Source organism: Rhineura floridana, chromosome 7, assembly GCF_030035675.1.
Source record: "Rhineura floridana isolate rRhiFlo1 chromosome 7, rRhiFlo1.hap2, whole genome shotgun sequence".
NCBI lineage: Eukaryota > Metazoa > Chordata > Lepidosauria > Squamata > Rhineuridae > Rhineura > Rhineura floridana.
In genome coordinates this window covers 44550133-44574079 of record NC_084486.1, presented here as the reverse complement: position 1 = coordinate 44574079, position 23947 = coordinate 44550133, and the positions used below count along the sequence as shown (strand labels likewise).

Here is a 23947-nt window from a genome sequence, read left to right as displayed (position 1 = left end):
CAACACCATAACCACTCCGCTGGCTTTCAACTTTCGTCAAAGAGCTGTGCTGGCTGGCGGTGTCCATGCGTGCCGGGTCGGCCGCCCTATTCCCTAAAAAGATACTCCGGCCCATTTATTCCCTTTTCCCAGTCCGCCTCGGGCTCGTCGCCTCCCTTACGAAACGGGCTGAACAGAGAGGGGAAGACAGGCCCAACCGGCCCCGGCAAGGTCACGCGTAGAAAGGCGGATCTACTGGTAGTAGCTGTCGTCACAGCAGCCTCCTCTTTTCTTCCAGCAGGCGTGGCCTCCGGGACGTAAGATGGCTGCGCAGAATGACGAGGCCCGTCACGTGGGGAAGCCGTCGTTTATCTCCCTTCCTGCCCGCCCGCTCGCCCGGCCGACTGTCCCCTTCTCCATCGCCGTCCAAGACCTCACGGGCCACCGCCGCCACACGTTTCTCTTGCTGTAGGCGAACGGAGAGGCACGGCAGTCTGTCTAAGGAAACCCGCCCAGCCTAAACCTCCAGCTAGCCCTGTGCAAGAAAGCTCCTGCTGCAGCGCCAGCTGCTCCTGCACCCCAGGCTCCGTATCCAACTGTAGCAACCAGGAGTCGGGAAGGTAAGCGGCCCAGGAAGGAGAGGATGGGTGCCCAATGACCGCTAGGGTGCCTAGTGCCCTCATCCTCCCGTCTGGTTACCACCAGCACCGACAGGAGGAACTAGACGCTTCTTCTCACCTCTTTCCCAATATAGCTTCCAAAGCGTCGGGGGAATGAGAGTGCGGGCATTCGGCCAGTTTTGGAAGGAAATAGGAACGGAGACTGAGCAGAGACTGAGCGGGGGGGTGGGGCGAAAGGGCCTTCTCTCTTATTTGTGAGAGTGTTGGACGGGTTCTTGGGCCGGGTAGGGGTCGACACTTGAGGAATGGCACTCCAGGTAGTAGTGGTAATATGTTTCGTTTTCTTTCCCCTCCTTTAAGTGTTTGGTCTGGTAGTATAAGGTTGGGGTTAAGGGAAGTGGGAATTTTGCTAAAGCGAGGAGATACGGAAAGGGGGGGGACTGGAGATGAAGGAAGAAGAGTAAGTCATGCAGCTGCGGGAAAGGTCGAGGTGTAGTTGGTGTGTTACGTAGGACAGGGCTGTTGTTGGCCAGGTGAGTTGCTATGATATGGGGGGGGTAGGAGGAACTTGAGTCTGAGGAGCCGCGTTGTCGTGGCACGCCGGAGGCGGCCAAGTAAGGAACCGGTTGCTGTGAGGTGTTGTGTACATACATTGAACAACTGAAGCGATCAGGTAAAACGCTTCTGAATACAGTACCAGTTGCTGGGGAACGTGAACGGTAGAGAGTGCTGTTCTGCTTATGTCCTGCTGGTGGGCTTCCCCGTAGGTATCTGGCTGGCCACTGTGGGAAGTGCTGGACTTAACTTGGTAGGCCTTTGGTCTGATCCTGCAGAGCGGCTCTTATGTTCTTAATGCTATTGTTGGAAGGAGCAGCGGCAGTTGCAGGGCCAGGATTATATGTGTGAGGTGGGACAGCAGCACTGTAGTGCTAAGCAGGACACTGGTAGGCTGGACCTATGAAGGCCCATTGGCTTAAATGGGTTTACACCCAAGTGTGCATTAGGACTACAGCTTGAGGTCAATCCAAGGCAGAAAGTGGTGGTGAGGTGGGGGTGGTGATTCTGGTTAAGCACATTCCGGCGTATAGTTAACTGTGTGTTGACAGGAGGCCATGTGATGTTTTGCAATGAAAACTAGATAATTATGTTCAACATTGTTGTTGCTGTTACTAATATTTGTCTGCCCTTCACTTATGAAACTTGATTGCTCATAGAAGAAAGTTTATGCATGAATTGAATAGAAACTTAGAAATTACTGCTTGGCTTACATGCCATTGTACCATAAAATCAGTCCGTCTGTTCCAAATGTTACACAGGAATTGCAGATGAGATGTTCAAGTCTCTTATGCATCTGCTGTTGCTGCTTCTGTGTCTTGCATGAAGCTCTGCTCAAATGTTGTTGGCTTTGATTATGGAAACAATAAATATGGTCTTGAAACAATGCGTTTGGAGGGGTGCAATGCTTGCTTTGAAAAACTACTTCTAACACTCGAAGAATGTTGGGTGTTGGTTTCCTTTTTTAAATTATTTTTTGTAGCAAAGGTTACTCTTAAGGTTACTGTGTTCTGGCGGTGCTTTTATGTAAAATATTAATAACCTTTAATGACAGCTAAGTGAGATACTGCGATCTTTAGTTACAGAACATGATGTGACACGCTGACATAGGAGTCCACACACAGTTAACTTTTCACAGTAGGGAATTCGACCATAATCAAGATTCTTATAACTTGACTATAATGAGGTAACCCGAAAGAGACTCCCGGCAATTTCAGTGAACCGTACTTGCAAGTGTGCTATGGACTGGAGCTTATATCTTAATCCAGTGCTCTGCTGTACATAGGTTGCTGTTTTAACTATTGCCATGCAAGATGGTTAATATATCTGCTAACTTTATTTTGTTAATCATTTAACATCTAAAAATAGGTTTGTGTCAGCTTAGTGTCCATGAAAATAAATTGAAAACTTGGACCTGTGTGTTGTAGCTCTTCAGTGGCTTTGATTCTTCTTCCTTTCTTTTATTTAAGTTTGATTCCTTGGTCTGATTCAGGGCTCACATATAATCTTGAAAATAGAAGGCATATTTCCAATACATATACATGACAGAGTGAAAACAGTGTCCCTAAATAGCTACCACTCTTTCCTCCCCTCCAAAAAATGTTGGTGTGGGGAGCAGGGACAGCCTAAGCGGACCCTAGCAAATTGATGATTCCTAGGTGGTTCCATTTTCCCCATAAGTTATATGTGTCAATTAAGTTCATAGTAGAATTACTATTGGAAGAAGCAACTCTGTTAAGCTGCATTCTGTGTTGATTATGACTGCCATATAGTCTGTAGAAAGAACTGTGTGGCAAGAGCAGCTCTCATCTCAGTATTGCTATCTGCTCTGCTCCCAGATTAGGTTTTGGAAGGGCAGATGCTTCTATGGAGGACTTCCTCTTTTCTTCCACTAGCAATCCCAAGATAGGCAGAACTTCAGTAGACCTTAGGTGTAGGGTGATAGTCTGTTCTAGGATGGAAGATTAAGATATGACTCAGCTCAGACTGAAAATTTTATTAAAATGTGTTTGTAAGCAGTCTTAAAGACCTAGATAGTGGAAAGACTGGATATAAATCTGTTACCTTAATAAATAATAAATAATAAAGGAGGAGGGAACTTGTGACCCTCTCAGATATTGTTGGAGTACAACTTCATCATTCCTGACCATTGACCATATAGGCTGGGGTTGATGCGAACTGGAATCCAGCAACATCTGGAGAGCCACTCGTATAGGGCACCCATTCATATTTTTTTCTATGCCTGTTTTGTGTCTCTTCAGGCAAGAAGTGCACCCACAAACTTGGAACCTCCAAAACCAAAGGAATGAAACAATAACTGAATGTATGATATATGTTGTCAGCAGTAGAGCATCTGGAAACCGCATTCTGTACCCTATGACACTATAGTAGTTGGGTGAGAGGAAGATTTTTTTTAATTGAAATGATGTTTTATTAATAGAAGGTAGTCAGGTCTGTACATTTTATTACTAAGGCAGCAATCATATACTTCTAAGTAATCTCCACTGAACATAGGATGGCTTACTTTTGTATAAGTATACATAGGATCACTCTGAAGGTTAAGAATTGGGAATAGCACACAGCAGTGTTCACCTACAGTAGTGCTTCAGATATATAGTCTTCTCAGTGATGCTTCTAGTACCTTCTCTGCCACTTTCTGTACCAGGATCTGCAGATTCTTAATGCATGGGTTAATTTGTTTTAATTTATTGTTGGATTTAACTCATCTTGTTGAACTTGCAAATGCAGGTAACTTGCAGCTAAGGTTTTAATACTAATCACACATACTTGGAAATAAGTCCAGCAATCAGGAGTTACTTCTAAGTAAACATATGGTTGGGCTGCAAAATACATCAGCAAGTCTGGCAAGGAGTATATTTAGATAGTTGTTAAAATCGATTGTATACTGAATATTTCCTTAATCAATTTTCTGAAAAATAGGCATGATATGTAGACTGTGGAAAGTCTTGGCATAGCCCTCTTTGGAAAAGAACTATATTTTCAAGTTTCAAGAAGTATTGCATATATTGCAGCACTATAAAGGCTTTATTTTTTTATTACTGCATACTTTTTCTGCAAATTGCTCATTTTTGTTGCCATTTATATCTCATCTCTTTTGTGGTTATTTTCAGTAGATAGCAATAGTATTCATCTATATGTATCAAAACAAGAGGCTATTGCAATTATATCATTAAAAAGTTGCAGAAATTCTTCTGTTTATAGTTTTTGTGCACTTGGGCTTTTAAAATTAATTTTACTTCCTGGTTGTCACTTTATTATTTTCCTTCCTAAATCAGTGTCTGGCATCAGTGATGGACTGGATGAGGGCAAACAAGTTGAGATTAAATCCTGATAAAACAGAGGTACTCCTGGTCAGTCGGAGGGCAGATCAGGGAATAGGGATTCAACTGGTGCTGGATGGGGTTGCACTCCCCCTGAAGTCTCAGGTTCGCAGTTTGGGTGTACTGTTGGACTCAGCTTTGAATTTGGAGGCCCAGATTACTGCTGTATCCAGGAGCGCCTTTGCCCAATTAAAATTAGTGCGCCAGCTGCGCCCGTTCCTGGAGCTGCCTGATCTGACTAGGGTGATGCATGCCTTGGTTACATCCCACTTAGACTACTGTAATCCGCGCTACGTGGGGCTGCCTTTGAAGACTGTTCAGAAACTTAAATTGGTACAAAGAGCTGCAGCCAGAGTGTTAACCGGGGCTGGTTACAGGGACCATACAACTCCCCTGTTACAACAGCTCCACTGGCTGCCAATTTGTTTCCGGTCACAATTCAAAGTGCTGGTTTTGACCTACAAAGCCCTATACGGCTCAGGTCCAGGCTATTTGACAGATCGTATCTCCCTACATGAACCTGTCCAGGATTTGAGATCTTCAGGTGAGGCCCTTCTTGTGCTCCCCACACCTTCACAAGTACATATGACGCGGACACGAGATAGGGCCTTTTCGGTGGCCGCCCCTAGGCTATGGAACTCCCTTCCGAGTGAGGTGCGATTAGCTCCCTCCTTGCCGTCTTTCCGGTGACAAGTAAAGACTTTTATTTCAACTGGCATTTGGGATAGAGAACGACCAAGATTAAATGTCATAGGATTGGTGACTACAGTATATGATTTTATTATTTTAAATTGTCCGCTGTTTTTAACGTATGTTTTATGGTTTTTAATTTTTCTCATAGTTTAATTCTATTTTAATTGTATATTTCTGTATGTTTTAATGGTGTTGTTTTTAGTTGTAAGCTGCTCTGAGTCCTATTGGAAAAAGGGCGGGGTAGAAATAAAGTTTCTTCTTCTTTTTCGTCGTCTTTTTCGTCGTCTTTTTCGTCGTCTTTTTCGTCGTCGTCTTCGTCGTCGTCTTCGTCGTCTTCTTCTTCGTCGTCTTCGTCGTCGTCTTCGTCGTCTTCTTCTTCGTCTTCTTCTTCGTTTACTGTGGTCTGACACTTTTCTGTCTCATGTAACAGGTGATATGTTGCCCACAATGTTTAAGAACCTCTGTTAGAATGCAACCATATAAAATTGGATCTTGAGTGTATAACTCCAATATTACAGGAGCAATCTTGGAAGTGATATAAGCCATTGTGAGAGAGTTGGGAAAAGCTCTGTCCATTTATAAACAATGGGTTGGATCCAGAGATGTACCAATGGAATAAATTCTGTCAGTGATGCTGTTTTGAAAACTGTTGCAACAAGAGCTAGGAGAAGGCAAAATGTGGATGTAGCACAAGCATGCATCTTGCTGTGTTGTACAAGGTCTTGTGTTAGCTGATGATTGTGCAAGATATTGAACAGTGTCTTGAGTTTACAGGAACACCCTACTGAATTTCAGTTTTGTTTCTTGCCTGAGGATTTTGTATTAAGGCAGCTATGGACCAACTGATTTAACTATAATTCCTTTCTCTTGCAATGATTAATGATGTGCTCTCATCAAATAATGTGAGGGAGAGCTTACTGTCCAAGTATGTGCAGTTGTATTGTCTGATCAATCTCTACCAATATAGGTAACAAGCTTAGTGACATGATACAGTCATGTGACACAATGTGTCTTGGGTTTCTGACAAAATAGATAGGCTGTGTCCGCTATGCAAAGTTCTCTACAGTGGCCTGTTCACATAGTGCTCCACGTCTTCACAGCCCACTTCTGTTTCATCAGTTTTGGGGGGTTACTCTTGTCACTAATTCAGTGCTATCAATTGTGGTGGTGTGCTGGCATGACTACCCGGCTCCTACTGGGAGAAAGGGCAGGATATAAAATAAATAAATAAATCTAGTCTTGGAAAGACTGAAATGATAGTCTCTAGGATTGGGCCATTAGAAAGGGTTACGATAGCTATGTAACCAAACTGAATTTTAAGGTGTTCAAGTATTAAACTCAAGTTTTTAGTTTTGAGAACCATCTGCAACAGACTTCTGCTTCAGTAGTATTGTGCCTTTCTAGACAGAATATCTCACTTTCTGTTCAAGACTGATCTGTAAATTTGTCCTCGCAATCTTTCTGTAATGCACTTTGACCTCCTACCGCTGACTTGGCATGCTGTGCAAAGTTCTGGCACAGTCTTTCCTTTGCTTTCAAGTAATAACCCACCACACTATTGAAGGTTCTTCTGCTCTGCCAAAGAAGAGCCATATTTTATTTATATACAGATTAGAATATAACTGTTGTGAAATGTTCTGCAGTACTACCACCTGTGTACTGAAAGGAATTGCAAAGATACATGCTTGGACTCTAGCCCATGGAACTCAGAACAATAAACCAGATCTTTTCAAAGGTGTGTCAACACTTTTCAGTGTCTGGACTCTATAACATAAGTTGAATAGAGACTTTTCTTCCTAACAGAGGCAATATAAGACTTTGAAACTTAATTGCAAAATGTAGCAGAACAAGTGCTTATAAAACAGTATTGCTTTATGTGTCTGGAGAATATACTTTCTTGTCTTAACAAAAAGCAATCTTTAAGACAGGCATGAGGAACCTTTGACCCTCCAGATGTTGCTGGACTACAGCTCCCATCATCCCTGGCCATTGGCCGTGATTGCTGGGGTTGATGGGAGTTGTAGTTCAGCAACATCTGGAGGGCCAAAGGTTCCTCACACCTGCTTTAGTATGTATGACAAAGTAAACTCTAGTTGCATCCACTTCATTATGGGTACTTCCTTGATTTCCATATCTGTCATCAAGTCATAACTATCTAAAAAAGAAAGGAATTTGATTCAAAGCCAAAACTCTGCTACGGAAAATTATCTGTTGCTTGTTTTTATTTACTGGTAGTTCAGCAGATGAACACATAAATGGGAAATGAGACACTACTATTTCTCAAGGCAAAATGTCCAGGTTATGCAATGACAAATGGATTTTAGTACTTGGTAAAATTAAGAGTGATGTACAGGAAGTTGTGTGTGATTCCTTGTTTGTCAGTGTCATCAGTGACAGTTGGCACTGATATCTAGCCTGTGAGAGCCACTGTGGTATAGTGGTTAGAGTGTTGGACTAGGACCTAGGAGACTAGAGTTCAAATTCCCACTCAGCCATGAAGCTCGCTGGGTGACCTTGGGCCAATCACAATCTCTCAGTGTAATCTATTTTACAGGATTGTTATGAGGATAAAATTGGGAGAGGAGAACCATGCTTGTATGCTATGTAATAAATAACAAAACAAATGTGTAGATCTCTTGCAGACACCAGGCATGCTTTCTATTTAGAAAGAACAAAAACATAACAGAGTTAGGAGCTTTTTGGAAATTAGTTGATGATAATACGAACAACATAATGCAATTACAGGTTTAGTGGAATTCTCATACCTTAAATTATATTCCTAAGAACATAAGAAGAGCCTGCTGGATCAGGCCAGTGGCCCATCTAGTCCAGCGTCCTGTTCTCACAGTGGCCAACCAGGTGACAACTGAAGACAACTACCATCTTAAAATGTATAGGAAGATGGCAAGATGTTTGGTGAAGGAAAAGGAAGAGAATCCTGTGATACTTAAAAAACTTAACAATTTTAAGTCTTAAAATTTAACAATTGTAGCATTAGTTTTCATGTACCAGACCCCACTGGTGGGATTAACTAAATAGTTTTTGAAAGTTGGTAGGAATGATGAGGAAAAGTCATTTTACTGAGTGCAGCAAAAAGAGAGCAAGAGCTATTATTTTGGGGATATACCAGACTAACGTGGCTACTCATTTGGAAAAAATTAAGGAAATTTATAAGGCTCTTGTTACTGGCAAGAGAAGGCCCCTTGCTAGTCTTGCTGGTAGCAACTGGAATCTGATACACACTTATTTATTTATTGCATTTATGTCCCACCCATCCTCCCAGAAGTTGCCCATGGTGGAAAACAAAAACACTGTAAAAGCACTTGGAGTAAGGAGTAAGTCCCATTGAACCCAATGAAGCTTATTTCTGAGAAGACATGGATTGGATTGTTGCCTATGCTGAGAAATATGTATTATAAGTCTAGTTATTAGTTGCTGCGGAATTGCTCTGTCATTAAAATGCAGTGAGAAATACAATTCACAGTAGTTATATGGTGAAGAAGAACTATATTGTTAATAATAGGAATACCAGTTACGTAGCTAAAAAAAGAAATTGTTAAGCAAAGGTTGAGACAGGAATTGGATTTTTAATTTGAGCCCTTTGGAAGTATTTGTCAGAATAATGAATTATATACTTTTTGTAGATGAAAGTCTAAAAAAGAACTTTTCTTAAAAAAAACACGCATCACTAGTAGCAGTTTGTAATGGTTGAAGCAATAACATTGCCAGTTATAACGGACTTGTGTAGTGCAATATGGTTGTGTAACTTAAATAAATGTAACAGCCAGGCAATAGTTGGCTAACATGCAGAAATGTCTCTGCAGGACAGAGAAATTTCCCCTTCCCTCCCCCAAGATATTAAGGGCAAAATGGAAAAGTAGGACAGTTAGTCATACAACAACGTTGTCTTCCATATGCATTTCAGCAGAGACTCTGGCAGTGTTGGAAAAATCAGATGGGTGTGAACGAGAACCCTATTACCCAAAACTATTTGAGCAATTTGTGCTCTGCATTGTAGTCAACAGCTTCAAGTAATGAGGAACAGGAAGGAGGAGGACATCAGTTGTTTTCATTCAGAGGAAACATGTATCCATGTGTTTGCATTTTCCATCTCATGAGCCGCAGGTCTTCAACAGTTTCTTATGAGATCTTTCATTTTGGCAAGTCTCCTTTACCAGCTGATACTTACATTTAGGTACGATGCCCAGGAATCTTTTAATTGTTAATTTAATTCCAAAATGTTTGGTTGAGACTGAGAAACAAAGCATACTTGACATATCTTTTAACCTTCTGGTTCTTGAATATCAATCATACACTTTTTTGCTCTCGGCTATGGGCACTAGAAATGTATTATTTAAAACAAGTATATCATGCTTTTCCTTAAAAGCCCAAGGCGAATTCCAGTCAAAAAATAATAAGCAGTGGTATCAAATAACAAGAACATGCATACAACTTAACTCTTCTAGCTGTCAAAAAAACAATAAGTGGTATCAAATAACAAGAACATGATACAAGTTAACTCTTCCAGCTGAAGCTGACACTCTTGCCGTTTTGACAGTCTTAAAGGTGACAAAAACCAGGGCGGGGGAAAAGAAATGGAATAGTAGCCCTTTTGCCAGTAGTCTGAGAACTGGCAATGATATAGATTGTTAACCACTTCCCCTTGGCTGTTTTCCTGTTGAATATTGTCCTCCCAAGCTGCTTTTACACTTGTAAGGGAAGAGACATAACCCTATGGGGAAGAGAGACAAACTGATTGCCGGTGCAGTTTTAGGACCGCATGCTGTTTGGGGTGCCTTTGTATATTGCAGAAGTGAATCTTTAATTTTAAATTTTCAAACAGATTGGGGATTGATATGATTATTGCTCTGTGTGGATTCACTCGTGTATAATTAGTTAAGTTTTCCAAGCAATTCTTGCCTGCAGTACATTGAACATTTATGCATAAGTGAATACTGAGAGGTATGTGTATGTGAGCACATTTATGGTCTATAGCCTGTGAGGCTACTCTTAAAAGAAATGGTAAGCGCATGGAAGGGTTAGGTGGCTGGAGCTTTGAACAGGCTCTGAACACTAGCAGCATGGGAGCCATCGGCTGGAACTATTTGTAGTTTATATTTCATTTGTTTGAGGATTATTATGACTGAAAAGATATATAATACACACACACATAACATAGCAAGTTGAACTAAAAAGTTAATTAACTATATCTTTGCATGGCTGTTCCACTTACGCACAGTTAGTATATGCTTCTTAGGTCATTTCCAACAGAAGGTAATTTACAAGTTCTGGAAGTCTGATAATTAGCTTATTAACAGATATTACACCCCTATTTTTATACTATGGTTCTTTGTTTAATACTTACAGCAACTTGAGACTGCTAGCTTGAGAACATTAAGCACAACTTCAATAATTTGAACAGCAGAAGTAGAATAGCAATTCATGGGCTTCTTCTCATTCAAAAATAAAACTCACTGAAGCTGAAGACTACAACATTGTGTGAAAACATGTTTTGAAGGTTTACTTTAGGACAGTTTCTCCCAACCTGATGCCCTCTAGATGTTTTTGGACTACAACTCCCATCATCCCTGATCATTGCCCAGGCCGGCTAAGACTGATGGAGGCTAACAACATTTGAAGGGGCAGCAGGTTAGGGAAGGCTGGTTTAGAGTGCCACAGTCCTGAAGAGAAAGAGAGAAGAGGTTTTCTCCTCTAAAATATGATATGAAAGCCTATCCAGAGCCTAACCCCTGCAAGTATCCTGTCCATGTTCTCAGGCTACAATAACTGAAACTAATCCTGTGAACTATGATCAAAAGGTGCTATAAACACCTCCACAGGACCTGCCTCTTGTGGTGTCTAGTTCAATATGAATGTGAGTGACTTAGTCCTCCAAGTGCTGTGCAAATCCATCACAGCACACTTCTGCGTGGTTTCCCCCAGACTGGATTTAACCAGCCTGTTCACCCAGAACTGTGCTGAGTGGTTTACCAAGGGTGCAACAGAAGCAGAGAAATCGGCTTCCCTCTCTACCGCCACTGCCACATGGTAGCCACCATTATGTGCTTTCGCCTGCATTCAGTCATATTCATCTAAGACATTCACCATCTGCTGTCTCTGTCCAGCCCATTTCATTGCTTAGAATTTGTAGGAAGACCAAGGAGCTTTCTGGACTCCTTGCACCCAGAGAGGGTGCTTAGGAGTGTTCATGTCAATTGCAGTGCATTCACTGTGGTATCTGTGTTCCCCAGTCTCCACCCATGATCTTGTTGATCAGCTGTTTGGTTATGGTGCTCAGTATGACTTGAATATAAAACCATACTGAATTGCTGCCTCCTCATGCTTGTTAAAAAGCAAATATTGCTAATTATATAGTTTTGCAACTATGCCAAGGCATAACAAGACTGTAGCTTGTTTTTAAAAAGGATAGGATTGGCTTAAGATAAGAACCGATGACATAGCAAAACCTTCCTTTTCTTATGGACAAGATGTTGAATGCTCACAGAAAAACCAGTAGATGAACATGTATATGGTAGGGTTTTCTCTGATCAAAACAAAGGTTAGAAGGATTGATAGCTAAGTTTTGTTACATAATCATACTGGAACATATTTTACTAAAATGACCAATAAGATTGTGGCTGTTACCTGGAATTTTCTGAATGAATGAAATTTTATCTGCTTTATAAAACGTTGGAAACTTTATTTCTATGTTTCCATGTGCTTGTGAGGTTGTTGAACAGCCAGGAGTGTTAATGTCCTCTTGAAAAGACATGGCAAATGTACATTGACCACATTCAGGCATCTAGACTGCTGTGTGTACTCCACGAGAACAATGGTAGGCACAGTAATATCAAGAATGTATATTATAATGTTAACATGTAAATGTACTGCCTTCAAGTTGATTCCGACTTATGGCGACCCTATGAACAGGGTGTTCATGAGGCTGAGAGGCAGTGACTGGCCCAAGGTCACCCAGTGAGCTTCACGGTTGTGTGGGGATTCAAACCCTGGTCTCCCAGGTCGTAGTCCAACACCTTAACCGCTGTGACACACTGGCTCTCATCTTATAATGTTACAAGTATAATATTCCTGATCTTGCCTTGTTGGGGAAGATAATTTTACTCCTCCCCCATTTGATGTATTAGATGAGAATTTGTTGTGCAAAAGTATAGCAAAATAGAAGCTTAGTATATTAAGTACTGTTACAACCTTGCTTTAGCATTGAGTCCATTGTGAGATGGCAGATGTGGGCTTCCAGAAAACAAAACAGATAGCCAATATTGTTGTTTGATTGTTTTAGACAATGCAGGGGATAGATCCATAATGTGGGGCTATTCATTTGGGACTTCAGTTGTCCTGTGTGGTGAGTAATCTCCTCTGCTTCTCCCTCTCTGCTCACAGTAAGTCCGTTAAGTCCTGAAGGAAATGTCTGTTGTGTGCTGGATGCTTAATCTCTGCTAGCAATGTTTTGGGCCATTCATGAACATTTTTTTGTTACTGAGATAATAGAGCACTTTCTCCTTTTCATATAAACATGTTTTCCACCTAACACTGATTTTGAACTTCAAGCAAGACACATCTATAATTAGTTAGCATATTTAATAGCATATTTAAATCTAATCAAGAAACAATGTTCATTGATTGGGTGAGTGAATGTAAATAAGTTAGTTGACTATCTAATACAGTGGTTCCCAACCTTTATGAGCACGGGACCCCCATTATAAGCTGGAAAAAAATTGTGACCCCCTCCCCCCAGGGAGGCAGGCAGGCTGGCTGCCAAGAAGGAAGGGGGAAAGCAGCCTTTCTTTGCAGGTGTGCTTCTTTTTGCTTCACAAAAAGCCCTCTCCTCTCATTCTAAGTAAGGGCTTTGCCAGTAGCGGCAGTGCAAGGAGACGGGAATCAGTGATAGTAATCCCCTCCTCTTCCTGGTAGCTCCACCCTCAGCCTCCTTTGGCATCTGCCATATATTTTATAGGCAGATGCCTGCCCTTAGTGCGCCTGAAAGACTGGCGCTTCAGCAAAAGGCCTCCCCTCTCGTTTGGAGCAAGGGGGAGGTGTCATCTGCAGTGGCAGTGGAAAGCAGACAGTGTAGAGAGAGTGAAGACTTTTTTAAAAAAAGTAATAAATAATTCATTTCTTTACTGTTCACGGCCCCCTCTGGATTACTTTGCGGCCCCCTGGGGGGTCTCGGCCCCCAGGTTGGGAACATATATTAAATGTTTAAATAGGTTCTTCTTTCTAAATGGGGAATCCCCCCGCACAACCCCTTTTTATACATTAAGGAAATAAACCAAAAGCATACATACATACACAACATTTCCTAATTTCTTCTTTGAAAGGAAGTATTGCATGCAGGGAAGCCTTTGTACACATGGAGTTATGCATATGCGTTGGAGTTGCTGGACTGCCACCAAAGTGTTCAAGCTGAAACCCACTTTTACCTGTTTATAATGTGTTTAAAAATAAAAACACCAAGAATCCCTAAAGATATTAAATTATAGAAGTTAGAGCTTGGTTCTTTCTTCATGTATTAGTGTAGCTTGTGGATGCTGAGGAATACTGTATCTGCTCTGTCTTTGCCACAGCATATTTTCTTATGACACTTCGCACACCTGAAAAGAATCAACTTTATGTTTCCTGCCGTATTCCTGCTTTGAACTAAGACCCTAAGTAGAATATAGACTTTCCCTCTGTGAGGGGGAAATTGTTGTAAGAGAAAATACAAATTCACAGTTCAGTTTTGAGTATGGTTGATATTCTTTCACTGTCTTCTGAAACAAATATAGCTACTTTCTATACTCCATGTGGGCTGATATATAATGGCCACTTTGAAAAATGCCAATTTCATGTGAATTGTTCCCTTCAGGTGTGTGTGTGTAATAATAACAAAATACAAAATGGTGATATTTTCTATTAATGAATTGGACATGATGCTGCTGAACATTTGGAACACAATAGTGTGTGTCTGTGTATATACACATACACACATGTTCCCTGGCTTCAGGGAAAGGTAGACTAAAGGTGTGGGTGGGTGTGGGTGGGTGGGTGGGTGTGGGTGGGTGGGTGGGTGGGTGGGAGGGAGGGAGGGAGGGAGGGAGGGATCAGGTGGAGTTTGTAAACAGTAATTAAGCTGCAAAGCTAAAGAAATAAAACTGTAAGATATGGAACTTAAGGCCTGTATTATGAATTATGAAGTAAGTGATATGTAGTTTAACCAAACTTAAGTTAATTGGGGAACAACATAACACTTGCATTTTGTGTCAGATTATTTTGATGCTTTTTAAAAACAGCCAATGCTTTCAACTTGTTACTGAATTTGTACTGCTAAGTACACACTCAAGCATGCAAAGTAGGTACTTCTGGGCCTTTTGAGATTTATGGTGCCCAGAATTTCCATTTACTGGTGATTTTTGTTACTGGATTCCATTGGGAAATGTGCATTACTGGTATGATCCTTAGCTTATCTCCATAAAATTGCTAATGCTTAGTAACATAGTGCTTGTGAAGTGATGAAGCAAAAGGCAAATAATGCAAAGCATGAATAATTGTGCAATGAGTTGGTAATGATATATTAAAAGTTGGCATGTTTTGATCCAGACACCTGTAACAACTGGTAGTCCTCTCTGGAGGTGTGGATCCCCAGTCACAGCAAAAGATGTAAAAAGTCAGTTCAGTAAAGGCTGATATTAGGAAGTGCATCTGCTTCCTTCCAAGCAGTACAATCTGCCTTGTGGGGTTGATGCTAACCTTTTATGAGTTAAAGAAGTCTATACAAAATTTAATGTAGTCATTAAAGATACTCAGGTCTTGATGCTAATATTTTGCAGTACACATGTCCAAACACTGTTCAGATGGGAAAGAAGCTTTCTGCCTCATACACATTTAAAAAATAATGTTAGCTTCATAGTTCTGCAGAAATCTTTGTGAGACCTGGATCTCTTCTCCATCAGAGACTTTAACATTCCTGCCAAGTTTTTCACTTACGTAAAGACTAACAATGGAACACATTCTCTTCTCCTGGAAACAGCAGTGATTAGCACCCTGTGAATTCAAACTTTGCTCTTCTTTTTTTTCTGTGATAAGATGCTATGAATAATTTAGTCAGACATTAATGATTGTCTTTTCAGCCTGTTATACATATAACAGATACTGTAACTGACACATTTCTGTCTTAGTAGATGGAAAGTGTTGGCAGCTCTTTGTGCTTTTGATTGCTCTCTATGTATTCTTACAGAGAAATTGTTTTGCTGAAATGGAGAAGGATTGACTCAAAGCTTGTAAGCTGCATGGATCCTGCATATTTCAAATGTTGCAGAATGGACTACAAAAGTTCATTGTAACCTGTGGCCGGGCTAGGATGGTCTCATGCTGACACCATGAGAGCTATTCTACAATGCTGGTACACGCAGAGACTTTTTGAAGGCAGCATCATAATTGTAGAACAAATTACTGTTTTACAGCCTCCCCTGGATGTTCATCAGTGATATACGAGCTGGATTTTAGTGACCAGAATTAAATATGTAAAGGGATATTTGAATGCAATTCTTGTTCATTCAAAATGGACTTGCACAGTTATAGATGTGCTAATTGCATGGGGTTTTCTTTCATCTGTAAATCAATATAGGAACATTCCCTGATTTGCCACATGCACATCCCTGTCTGTATTTATATTTTTTAAAAGGCCTTTAATTGTACTTTCTTAAAATTATTCTTAAATTTATTTTCTATTTTTTCTAGTACTCCTAATAACTTCCTAATATGGTTTTGCCATATGAATGACTGACAGTAAAATTCTTACACTACAATACCAAAATAAAAATGATTTGGAAACAAGTATATAGCCTATGTACACAGTCTGTCTTTGTGGGGTAGTTACTGATGCTTTATCCCAGGGGTGGGAACTTTTTTGTATGTGTTGAAGGCGGTGTTCCCTTGTGGAGGTAATGTGTCTGGTAAGGGGGAGGACTGAAAACAGCAGTAGGTGGGGCTGCTGCAAAAAGTAGGTGGTACCACCCATTTGGTGTCTGTCTCACTTTCTCTTCCTCCCCAATTATTGGACTACTTTGGGAGTAAGAGGATCATTTTGTTAGAGGTCTGAAATGATTGATTAAAGATTGTTTGCTCCCGTCTCTTTCAGTTGCTCTGTCCATTTTAGTTTTCTCTTTCCCACCCTTTGTCTCTTCTTCTCCCACCTGCATGAAATTAGGCAGAGGGCCTTGATCTTTCTCAATGGAACCTGATACTTTAATATATGCCGTTTGTGTTTTACATCCATTAAATGTAAACATAGGCAGCATTTTGTAATGTCACTTGCTCACATATTTACTTATGCTAGACTCCAGAGGGAAATGAATGAATTAAGCTTCTTGCACTCATTGTAGCTTATAAGCAAAGCCTCAATCCCATCCTGTCCCATACCTTCTATTTCTCCATCCTTTTGACAAGTTTTGACAAACTTGCAAGGACTTCTGAGGCAGCTTTCACTAAGTATAAAAGCTACAGCAGTTTATTTAGTCAAGTAAAAACAAAACCAGCCCATGGCTGTAATCCTAGACTTGCGAGTTCCATTGAACTAATTGGGACTTACAGAAATCCTATTAATGTCTACTCAGAAGTAAATCTGTAGTATGTTTAGATCAGGTATAGCCAACATGGTGCTTTCCAGATGTTGTTGGACATCACCTCCTGTTAGCTGTAACAAGAATGGCCAGTAGGCAGCAGTGATGGGAGTTGTAGTCCAACATCTGGAAGGCACCACACTGGCTGAGTTGGAGATTTGAATGTGGGATCTTGCATCTAAGCCAAGATGTTTAGTCACTACTAATAGACTAGAGAGTGTCTTCTGTAAGTAAAACAGTTTCTGTTGGAACAGTATTTTATAATAGAGTTCTTTCAATGACTGGCTTTTAAGAATACGAAAACAAGAAGCCAATAACTTAACTTTTAAATTGTTCTAACTTACCTTGGACCTTAAAGATAGGACATAGTACAAATAAATATTCTTCCAGCTTTCACAATCCATTGCCTAGGCGGAAGAAACCTAATAGCACCTGATATGTCTTGCAAACCTTCAGTAAGAATAAATCTCCTGTGCCAGACAAGGTGTCATTAAGGATTTACAAGGTAAAATAATTTAAGCTATTTATTAAATTCTAGCTTCAGACAGCAGGCAGTTAGCAGTGTTCTTTCCATTCAGGAACATAATTATGTGTAATAATACTAATAACTTTAGTAGTGGCTGCATGGATGTTTATATTGCTCTTGAGAATGTGAACACATATTTTTGTCTTCTTTCTTTTCTCAAATACAGAATTGATTATTGGAACCCATTTGCATTAGGATTCCCTTTTTTAAAAAAAATCAAATTTGAAATGTCTGTGTTTTTGGAGCATGCAGACAAAGAAGTAAAGAAAGACTTTAGTAAACACTTAGAGTGCATACACATATACAAATCTATATCCCTACTCTGCTCTTGTTGCTATAAATGTATGGATTCAAGTTAATTTGTTTAAAGAGTTTTCTTGCCTTAAAACTATTATTGGGTTATGTAACATTAATCTTCACAACAGTGCTATTGAGTACTATTTAGTGAATCTGTCTGAGCTCGGGCTCCACAGTACAAGATCAGCATCCTATTTATTTTACCATGGTTCTAATTTATAGTTAACAGGCCTAGAAATGTATGTGTCTAAAATTGTACCATATAGTATGAAGGCTGGCTTTCTACCATCCAGTATGTTAGATATGATATATTAGTAAAATAATGTAGCTTTGATCTGACTGACCAGGTAACAATAATCTCAAGACATGTTCTCCTGTAAGAATTACTGAGATAATGCATGTTAAGTACTTTCAACACCTGGGGAAAAGTACTGTATAATTACTAAGTGCAGTCTACTAGTTTTTGAGAACATTTAAGCAATGCAGACTGAAAAGGCCATGATAAATTAGCTACAAGGCTAAGTTCAAGGTGCTGGTTTTGGTGTATAAAGCTCTATACAGCTTGGGACCAGGATACCTGAAAGATTGTCTTACCCCTTACGTACAATTTGATTACTGCACTGTGAAGGTGAGGGCCTCCTGCAGATAATATCAGGAAATCTGTTCTGCACAACATAGGAAGACGACCTTTAGTGTTGTGGCACCTACCCTTTGGAATTTGAAAAAATGGAAATGGACTGCCTTCAAGTTGATTCTGACTTATGGGTGACCCTATGAATAGGGTTTTCATGGTAAGCGATATTCAGAGGGGGTTTACCATTGCCTTCCTCTGAGGCTGAGAGGCAGTGACTGGCCCAAGGTCACCCAGTGAGCTTCGTGGCTGTGTGGGTATTCGAACCCTGGTCTCCCAGGTCGTATTCCAGCAGTCAAGTGCTGTCTTTGTTTTAATTTTGGTGCCTACTGAAGACCGTCCTCTTTCAACAAGACTTTTAAGTAGAGAGCTTACCCCAGTCTGCATCTACGTTGGAATTGTTTTTAAGATCTTTTTAAAGATGTTTTGTTTTTAGGATGTTTTTAGTATTCCATTAGTTGTTTGCTGCCTGAGGCACCTTTTGGGAGGAAGGTTGGGATATAAATTTAATGACAAATGACAAATTAAAAAAAATACTCTAAACCTGGTGGGAGCAGGTTGAGTGTGTTTTTAAATAATTTGCTTCTAAGACATTTCACAACAGATCAGCAGAGTAACCTGTTCCCCCTCCAGGTGTGGCCAATGGAAATGCTTTGCTATAGGTGACTAGTGTGCTCATAGTCTCACCCTCCTCATTGGTTCCCTCCATGCCTCTTGTTGTGCCATAAGCTGAGTACATGTGCTCCAGCTCATCTCGCCAGAGGAGGGGAAGCTACAGCTGATCTTCTCCTCTTCTGGCGCCATCAGACCCCCCAGCTGATCTTCTCCTCTTCTGGCGCCATCAGACTCCCCAGCTGATCTTCTTCTCCTCCTCAGGGGCGATTAGATCCCCGCACTACAGCTGATCCCGCCGGAGGAGGAGAAGATCAGCTGTAGCATGCTACAGCTGATCTTCTCCTCCTCTGGCGCGATCAGCGGTTTAGGTTCCAGACCCACACACTACAGCTGATCCGCTTTTCAGCGGAGGTCTGGAGCCTAACCTGCCGTATAAGTGGGGCCCTACTGTATGCTAACATGTCATGCAATCTTTCTAATGCAAAATGCCCTTCCCTCAAAAACAAAAAGGAAAAAAATTTTTTTGAAACATTTCTTATAACCTTTGGGGATTCATAAAGATGCCCTTAAAGGCTCTTTAGTTTTGAAATATGTTAGAAACAGGCTTAGGCAGATGCTAATTAAAATTGGCTAGTAAAAACATGCTCTCATCTGCTGACAGCTTTCCACGTCCACTGATGGTGCTGAAAAGAGGCCAGAGAAACAAAAACTGGCCTTTTGCCCACATTGAATTTTAGATGTATCTAGCACTGAGGTCCAATTATATAACTGTATTTCAAAATTGGATATTACATCAGCTTACCTGAACCTCCCTAGCTTTCCTAATTATCTGTTTCTCTTTTGCTGTCCGATTTCCCCCTCTTCCACTACCCATTTGTCAGTTCCCAGTCTCTCCCTCCAGCCCTGTCTTGACCACCTTATAGGTAGAATAATCCTTTCTCTTTTATTAAAGCATTTGTTATGCCTAATAGTTTAGTGCCAGGATATATCATAACACCTTTGTTCAAAACAAGGAAACTATTATCCACATAAAATGTAATATAGTATTGCGTTTTTATTTAAAAAAATGAAAACTAATTATGCTAAAAAAAACCTGTGTGTTTTAAAGGAAATGCATTGAATAGCAATGCTGTCTTGTCTTGCCACTGAAATAAGAGCTGCTATATATTTGTAATATGGTAAATGGAATAGGACAGGTTCAAATTTTTCCTGACTAGACCAGCTGCTGTCCCAGTTATGTAATACCTGTTAATATGGTTGACTACTTAAGGGCCCTGACAGTTTACATGTGAGAACCCTAAATCTCTAGAGAGCCTTCCTAAGCATGCAACAAAAGTAGGCAGTGAGTGGGTGGATTACTTCAGTTGGGCATAGACAAATACTTACACATATGCTATGACAATAAGCATGTTGCATTCTGTACTGGTTGAGACTGCAAATGACCTCGTTGATTGGTCCAAGTAAACAATGGGTATCTGCATGATCTATTACAGTGGTTCCCAAACCTTTTCCCCCATGGGCCACTTCAAAACTGCTGAGAGTCTTGGTGGATCACAGTGATTTTTCTACCTGTTGTAGTAATTGTAATGTACTATGCTAGATGCAGTATTTTAAATGTTTTAATTGCTTCTTTTATTTATATTGTAATACCAGAGCTTGGAAGTAATTAGTTACAAAAAATGAATTACTTGTAATTTATTACTTGTTTGAGGAATTTTGATTGTAATAGAATGAGGAGTAATTTTATTACTTTTGAGGAGTAATTGTAATGTTTCCAGCGTTACTTTTGGGCATTACTGGGGGGGGGGAGAGGAGAAGTCTTTTCTCCCTGTGATTCGTGGATGAAATGAAGGTCATGTTCCTCAAACTGGGCTTCTGCGTAGCCTTGTTCTTCCCTTGTGCTGTGTGGGTGTTTAGGAGGCGAGGAGGTGGAATGGAGAAAACAATTGTTAAAAAAATGGTGGTGGAGAAGAATGGAGTGGAGGGAGAAAGGAGCCAGAGGGTAAGGACATTGATAAAAGAGAAGGAGGCAGCAGCGGAATAGAGATAAAGAACTGTGGAGGTGAGAGACAACGATGTGTATGTGTGTGTTAATAGTGTGTTGGCATTTGGCATGCAAAATGGCCTCCCCCAGGCTCCCTGGCTACTTTGCTGAATTTGCAGTGTTTTAACTTTTTTGCACCCCAGGGGGAAATGTTTGCTTGGGTGGGTGTGCCTTAGTTGGTGGCAGGGCAGGGTCTGGGAGGTGGTTGAGTAAGAGAGATTATGCTGGCCAGCTGTGTGCATGTGTGGAGTTGCACATGGTTTAACGAGTAAAGATCTGGGTAGTGGTCTCTACCTCCCTCTCTGCCTCCCTTACCAGCAGAGAGACCACCACTGGTATCTTATGGATAAAAAGAATTATTCTACTACCTCTCTCTGTGTGACTATTTTTAGTGTTGTTTTAGGCTACTTAGTTGTACAGCAGCCAAGGCCAGCACCTTGTAGGCACTCTAGTTTTTTAAAAAGTAACTTAACTGTAATTGTAGTGATTACTTTTGAGTAACAGTAAAGTAATCAATTCCTTTCAGGAATTGTAATTGTAATTTATTCCTTTTTGGGGGCATGCAACAGTATTTATTCCTTTAAAAAGTAATCTTCCAACCTCTGTAATACAATATATAAGAAATAAAACAAACAAAAATATTGTTAAAAATCAATACGACTATTTAATACGATGGGCACATATGGAACAGAATTGGGAGGAATTTACTGAGGGATTTGGGTGTGTAGGTGGGATTGGTTGCAAAAGGCAAATCATCTTGGTAAGGGGTGGTAAGGGTTGAAAAAGATTTATACTCGAAGAACTCCACAGATGTGATCTCAGTTGTTCTCAAAACTCCCTTAAAACCTGTCAGTATTTCCCCTTGCTCTTCCAAACATAATTGCAGTTTTGTCTCTTTTTTTCTCCAGTCCTAATCATGCGGCCAATCCCATACATATTTACTCAGAAGTAAGCCCCACCAAGATCAATGGTAGATATGCATAGGAGTGCAGCCTTAGAAGTTTAATCAATGCACTTTTACCCAAAAGGAAGCCCAACTATGTTCTGTGGCACTTCCTTACAAGTAAGTACCATGGTCCACAGCCTTGAAATACCTTGGTTTTACTTCTCATTGCCTGGTGTCTCTCAGTGCAGATGATACCATTCATATTAATAAGAGCCAGGCTGTGAGGAGGAAAGGAAACTTCTTCAAAGGGGTGTGTGTGTGTGTGCATGCACCATGGTACATTAAAGAGGGCTACAAAATGGGGGGGAGGAAAGGAGGTGTGGAGGGCATAAGAGGGGAACATAGCAATTGTGTTAGGAAATGAAGAGTGTTGGTTTGTCAAGCCCTCACTTGTCTGACTGACTCTGACTGCCAGATGCTTGGTACGCATGCATAAACACTGGAAGACAGAAAGGGCCACTAAAACAGATGTCAGTTGTGAGGAGGGAGAGACAGGTTATCTGCTTTCTGTGGCTACTGCAGTTAGGGTTGGAGGAATGGGTTAAGACTTTGCTACCATACCATCTTCATATAAAGACTTCCCACATCCAGTAATCTATACCTCCAAAATGGAGTAGGAAGAGAGAGTGAGACAAGGGGAATGTGGATGGCTCTGCTGGGGGGGGGGGAGCAGAAGACTGCAAATGAGTTCCACTTCACAACAACATGCAAAGTCTTAGAATGATGGAGCAGCTCCTGCTGTTCTTCACAGACATGCTGTGGACCATAGTTTGGGAACTCCTGATCTATTGCGTGTGTGTTGTGGAATTTGGAATTGCTAAATCCATGTATTGAACCTTGGTTGTGGGCATTCCTAAGCAAGGGCTGGGAGCATCAAATTGTTCACAAATTAGAGTTCAGGATAGCTATGTGTTGCTGTGGAGATTGGTGGCTGCGAATGAATGGAACAATGTTCTCTGGGATCAGCATTGATGCCAATTAGAAGTTACTGCTGCCTGACCAGAGACTGGCTGGTTCTGATGGCCCTGGAGAGGAAATGATGTGAAAGCCCCTGTAGCTGCTGACCTGAAGACTGAAAAGTGCACTGCTTCTTTGAGTAGTTGTTTGATGCAGAGTTCTTCAATGTTTCAGATGAAAAATGCAAGTTCCTGAGAAGAAGCAATCCCCCACAGCTGCTTATCTTGAAGCAGCAATTGTAGATGGTTTCTATCAATTGCAAAGAATTGTAGTGAGCTTGCACAGTTGCCAAAAAGCACACACATAATCTTATGGTGTAGGAAAGGAAGATCAGAAAGTGGGAGACAAGACTGCAACTATAGGCAAGGTGGCTATTTTTATGGGCAGGGGATATATTTAAACAACACATTTAACATCGGATTTAACACATTGTTTTTTACAGACTTGAGTACTATTTTCTAAGAGTGAAGAATAACCTGTGATAATTAGTGACAAATGCATAACTGCTGATGTTAGTATTCTGCAAGTAGCAAATGTGTTAAATTGGTACAATTTTAACCGTTTGTGAAGAAAGGTAAAGACTGGTATGAAACAAGAACTCTGGAATCAATTACAAATGCATGCATTGAAATATCATATTTCATATGTAACGGATACATTGAATCCATAGATTTGCCATCTTGCTTAATATGGTAGGTAACCTCCTTGTAAACTTATATTAACACAGAACAATAATAACTTTAAGAACATAAGAAGAGCTCTGCTTGGTCAAACTAAAGGCCTATCAAGTCCAGTATTCTGTTTCTCATGATGGTCAACTAGATCCCTCTAGGGTTGGCTGTTGTTTCCCAGCAGGTGGTATCCAGAGGCACACTGCCTCTGATCCTGGAGGTAGCAAATAGCCATTATGGCTAGTAGCCATCGATAAATACGAATGTGTCTAATCCCCTTTTAAAGCACTCAAGGGTAGTGCCAATCACCACATCTTGTGGTAGCAAATTCTGTAGTTTGCGTGCTGTGTGACGAAGTCCTTTTTTCTGATCTGAATCTCTCACTTTTCAGATTAATTGAATGCCCATAGGCTCAGTATAATGAGGGAGGGATGGGGGGGGGAACTTTGTCTAG

The 23947-nt window shown here is 40.7% G+C and overlaps 1 protein-coding gene across 4 annotated transcripts in view; it reads left to right on the top strand.

The window, feature by feature from the left end:
* The first annotated feature begins 283 nt into the window (after positions 1–283).
* SGMS1 (sphingomyelin synthase 1) overlaps positions 284–23947 on the top strand; it is an 86533-nt gene continuing 62869 nt past the window's right edge. For all 4 annotated transcript variants that reach the window (XM_061635378.1, XM_061635381.1, XM_061635380.1 and 1 more), the window contains exon 1: positions 284–599. The gene's annotated coding sequence lies outside the window, so the exon portion shown is untranslated. The remainder of the gene's footprint in view (positions 600–23947) is intronic.